The 5,594-nt window shown below is 46.8% G+C and overlaps 1 long non-coding RNA gene across 1 annotated transcript; it reads right to left on the reverse strand.

Moving 5' to 3' along the window:
• Window positions 1-251: 251 nt before the first annotated feature.
• LOC130517135 (uncharacterized) lies at window positions 252-5,308 on the reverse strand. The gene is made up of 2 exons (XR_008947643.1): window positions 5,058-5,308; window positions 252-1,698 (listed from the first exon to the last, which is right to left on the reverse strand). It is a non-coding gene; the product is annotated as an uncharacterized LOC130517135 (long non-coding RNA).
• Between the last annotated feature and the right edge of the window lie 286 nt (window positions 5,309-5,594).

The following is a 5,594-nucleotide window of genomic DNA, read 5'->3' on the forward strand; positions in this document are numbered from 1 at the left end:
ATACGCGTCTTTAATGTTTTGTATTTATGCACTAACTGCACGACGGTCCTTTGCTAACAAGCACCTGACTGCAGGTCCAAGTGGATTCCAGCCAAAGATCAGTTTGCTGCAGGCTGCCTGGAGCTGGAGTCTGCATGTGCATGTGCTTCTGATCAGCCGGGTTGAACTACGCTGGAAAGCTCTGAGGCCAAGAAGAATCGGATCAAATCCCGTTCGGTGGGACAGGCAAACCGCTCTGACTCTGCATGTGGCAGGTTTGGATTTTTCTTTTTAATCAACTCAAAGACAAACATGCAAATTTCAGAAGACCACTGAATTGGTGGACATGAGAAGACTTGTCCCTCCAGAATTCTGCTCCATAAAATCCTGACATTAGCATCAAGGCTTGATAACAGAGTAAGGGTAATGGCTAAGGAGTTGGAAGTGTTTATCTCAGCTATTACATTTCTCACATATCATACATACTTCAATGCATTCTCCAGGGAAGCTCCTGGTTAATCCAGCTTAATAATTAAGCATGTTATTAAAAATGAAATGCCTTTTGAACATTGTGACGTTTGCATGTTAACATTTGTTGGATGGTGATGACGTGAAAAACTAATGTGCGCGTGAATGGCTCCTTCTGGCAAAGGATGCTGGTACCTGAGTGTTTGGGTGGAATGGACCGCTCGCTCCCACGATGCTCTGGGCCGACCTGCATTCGCATTCACACATTACCTATTATGTATGTTATACACACTTATACCACACTGCTATCTCATCGCATGATGAACAGCAGCAGGAAATGTAGTTTTCTTTTGTCCCTCTGATAGCTCAACGGTGCCGGTTCCCCATGCAAAATATTCATAATGGACCACAGCTCAGGATGCACAATATGTACATTCTTAGCAAGCTGAATGCTATCATGTCTGCTTTAAATTGCATTCCAGCCAGATATGGTGCTCTCTATGCATTACAGCTTAAAATAGGCAATAAAACATGATAAGATGCAACTAAAATAAAATAAAATTCAAGGGACCTTCACCTTACATGCACTGTTAAATAACTAGAAAAACTAAATTGAAGGCAAAAATCTAAGCTCAGATTCCAGCATTCATTTCCCCCATGTGAAATCTCATTTTCTGAAAAATAAACGTTCATCAGTAGAAAAAGAAAAGGTGGAAAGAAAACCTGATAGGTGGAGGAAGGCGCCGGCTAAACCATTGATTTTCCACAGCTTATGCTGGTCGGCTCAAAGGTGCTTATGCTGGTTCAGGCGTCCCTTTTCTTCAGCAGACCTTCCAGGTCTACCGACATCCCGGGACGAGCTGGAATAATCCCCATCCAGGTATGTCCTTGGGTTTAATCCCAGTGAAATGTTCCCGGAACACCTCCACAGGGAGCCCTTCCTCATCAGATAAATGGTTCCTGAAGCAGCGCACTGCGACCTACATATACAGTAGATACAGTAAAATCTAGCTGGCACCTTCAAGTTGCCAAAGGATTCTGCAAAGTCTGCTGCTACTGGAGATGGAGCAGATGTTGGACCAGTTATTTACTGTGGCTTTAAAACGCACCACAAATGTATAGTTCACATCTTGCCTTTTGCCAGGAGAGGTTGCAGATGGACGCTAGGCTAATGGACTTAGCCTCCTACGGTGGCTGCCAGGCTCTACTGTGACCTCTGGTTGGACAGATGCTGGTATCCTCCCTGGACTCCTGTTTTCAGAAGGAATGAACAGCAAATGAGGTAAAAATGCGCCCTATCCTGCCCCCCCCAGCACACACACACACACACACACACACTCGCCATCTAAAACTCTCAGCTAATTCATAGTCCTGTTGATTACCCAGGGGGATTCTTTTATCTCCCCATTTCATTCCTCAAGCGCTCCGCGGACATTTTAATGGCTGCACTTTCATCGTCTGTCAGATATTTAAATGGAGGAGCGCGCGTGTGTGGTGAGGTGTGGGGTAGTGCGGGGGCTTCTCAGATTCTGCATGTCAATCTTTAATGCCCGGAGATATGGACGAGCTCTGACCTCTCACTCTGTCATGCTGCCTCCGCCGTGCATAAATTGACCTCCTGATAATCATTTCCATCTCCTGTCTACTGTAACGAGTGTTCCAGGGTACTTCTCAGTCACATGACTCGGAGACCATTAGGGTTGAGAGATTGACCCCTTAGCAACGACCAGGCCACGGTGCATCTTTCTGACATATGGATGGCCAAAAGACTGTTATGGCAGGTGAATTTCCCCTGGCCTGATATGACCATGAACATCGCAGAACGACATGTGACATTAGGAGGTAACTATCGGTGTAATGGAAGTGTGAGAGGGAGTCATTTAAAGGGGAAATGAAGTGGTTCGACGAAAGGTAACTTCTTTGGCAAAACCGACAGTTCATATCGTCTGCCTCGCCTCTCCGAGGTATTATTCGATATTTTAGCAGTATCTGTCTCCCCAGCGGGTGCCACCACTGAGCTCTGTGGCGTCCCTGATTTCATCCCAGTTTAGTGTGTCTCCCGTTTCCCACCTTTCTTTTTCTAAAATCAGAATTCCTGGGGGGAAACATGGCTGCACCGCTGTTCCACCGCAGTGGTTGTTTACAGATGACCCGACATGAGAATGCCGCTGATATCTTCGCCGGTTTTAGTGATCATATGCTATTTACCCTAATTTGATTGAGGTATTCCTGTTGCAGCTGTGAATCCAAATTTTAGTCTCTATTTATCTTGTGTCAGACAAGAAAAACACCAAATTGCAAGGATGCATGCGTGTGCATGTGACGAGTGTGTTAGCCGCTGTAATGGTGTCATTTATTGTAAGACTTGATTCCCAAATCTCCATGCCAGCCCCGGCGCCAGGTGGCGAGGAACACAGCTGCCCTGCTCTCCATAGAGGGGTAGTTCTGAAGGCCCGCCATCCCAAAAGCAACCAAAACCAAACCGTACGTGAGAATACCACATGATCACAGACGCCCCCCCCCACTGTTGCTGTAGACCAGGCGTCCCAAGCAGAGGCCCACGCCTTAAAACCATACTGTCCCCTGCCACGGGGTCGTACACACAACACAAGGGGCTTCCAGCCACCTGCCAAAGGGCAAAGGTGGAGTTGTTTTTAACTTGTTAACAGCTTGTCCATAACAACAGTGCGATGTGATAATTCATCCAACAAATTGTTGCCTGTTTTATTTGTGTCTTACACAATTCCCAAACTCTTTTTTGAAGTTGAACCTCCAAGTTTATGTGCATTCATGGACAAGATACTATGTGTTTTGATTCGAGGCTAATTTAGATGTGCATTGAAACAGAACTGGATGGTTTACCTTCTTCTTCTTCACCGTATCACTCTAGATGGGATCTCTTTAGCATCTAGTCTCTCTGTGAGGAATCATGGAGTAACCCTTGACCAAAACTCACACATTAAAATAGTCTCTAGAAGTGCCTTTTCACACACACACACACACACACACACCACACACACACACACACACACACACACACACACACACACACACATATTTATATATATGTATTTCTAACCCTCTGGTTCTCCGTGCAGCTCCCAACAGACTGAGCTATCACTGTCTTCTTTTAACCCGAGCGTTCAAAATGTTGTAAATGGGCCAAAACATGCAAAATCACAGGTTTGGTCCCAAAGTGGAATGCTGACGAGGTCTGATGGGAGCGGTGAGAAGTCTGGACCGTGAACCTGTTGAATTCTGCAGTCTGTGAAAGCTCCCAGTCTAATCTGTCCGTCTAATCTCCGTCCTGGTGGGGGGACCAGCTCCCTGGGCAGAGCTATTGCCCTGACCCGGTGTAGGAATCACTCTCGTGTTACAGCCCCTGACCTTAATGGTACAATTAAGATTAAGATGTACTTTATTCATCCCCGTGGGGAAATTGAATACATGATAGACTATGAAAGTTAACCTGGAACAATGAGGAAGATCACCTTTCGCCGTCTTCCAATAGTTTTTGTTTGTCACTGGCGGCTGGGCCATCAGGCAGCCGTGTGTGTGAACACAAACACACATATCTGGACCTTCAACGCACTTTATATTATGTTCTTTAAAAATGTTTCACTAAAAGGAAAATTACTTCAATTCAGGATGAGAAACAGTAGCAAAGGCCAATTTAATATGGGTTCAAAGTGATTCATCTGTTGCTGTATTTATGGGTTTCAGGTGTGTTAATGTGGAAAAGAAATTACAAAAGCGGCTCTGCTAATTTTGAAAATGTTCCAGTTCATAATCTTAATCTGGCACAGCTGTAGATGTGTGGGAGGATTCCGCATCTACTGAGAACCCAGTGGGAGTGTGAACGTGCACTGTGCTGCAAAGGTTAATGAAGGTGCGACGGGGGGTTAGCGCCGTTGCAGACATGCTGCTTCACACACAAAACCCAAATACTGCATAACTATCTGAACCTGTGCAGCTCTCACCTGGACTATATGGGGATAGAAACCTAATGCAAAGCCTGAAGCTTTCTTTTTTAAATCACATGCCTGGCATACTTTAACACTCGTTTTGATTCTGCACTTGGCCCGGTGGGTTAAAGGCTGCATACTGACAACCACGCAACTGCTCTGGTGATCAAGAGTAAAGGAGGATTAGAAGCAGCCAAATGCGAAAAAAAAAAAAAAAAATGACAGCAGGACAGAGATATTTAGTTTCAGTCTTTTCAGTCTGTTCGCTATTCTTAAAGCTGTTTACAGCTCCGTCTGATCCCTGGGAACAGATGGGCGTCTCCTCTGCGCTTTCATGAAGAAAAGAGCCACAACACGGGAGGCCACTTGCTCGTGCCTGATCAAATGCTTGTTTTCATGTCGCTGCTTCCACTCTTTCATCTTTACCTTTACAAAGGACACAAAAGTGACAAAAAAAACCCATGTCAAGTGGTGCAAAAGGCAGCGCGTTCTGTCACTTTTTGCAGGGAAGAAACCAAAGACGCAGGCGCACCGGCGGAAGAGGACGGAGATGAGATTGAGTTAGAGACAGGCAGAGGCAGAAAGATACAGCCAGTCTTCTAATGACTTCACACCCCATTAGCCACTTAGTCTGATGCGTCACACCTCATTATGCCACTGGAGCAGCGGTGCATGAACGCGTGAAAGCGTCCACTCAGCCGGACCTGTCCACCCGCTCCGAAACGTCCGCTCGCTCACTCCAGTCCACCGCCTCTTTGTGTTTCTGGATTGCCCGTATGAGACCGTGCCTGTTAAGGTGGCGGCCCACTGGCAGGTCGATCACTGTTTCAAGCTCAATAAAGCCTTCTGCGAAGGGAGTCCGGGTGCCCCCGCTATGTGGTACTTCAAGGTCGCCATGGCGACCCTGGAGATGAAGCCGAAATGCATGCGAAGACAGGGCAGTCCTACACGGTGGAGGAGGACAGAGGGGTGTGACTCTCCTTAATCATTGCCCCTCGAACACGTGACCACACAGGCATGACGGAACGGGCATGCATTTGTGAGGAGATGGGGGAGAACCAGAGCCCCCCCCCCCACGCCATTCACTGCACGAGCAGCCCCAGTTGGCAGGAGTGTGAAGTGTTGCTCTCCAGGACATGGCCCCCTAACTCAAATCCCTGGCTAGCAGCCACACTCCTCTCC

This window comes from Takifugu flavidus, chromosome 2 (genome assembly GCF_003711565.1).
Source record: "Takifugu flavidus isolate HTHZ2018 chromosome 2, ASM371156v2, whole genome shotgun sequence".
Taxonomy (NCBI): Eukaryota; Metazoa; Chordata; class Actinopteri; order Tetraodontiformes; family Tetraodontidae; genus Takifugu; species Takifugu flavidus.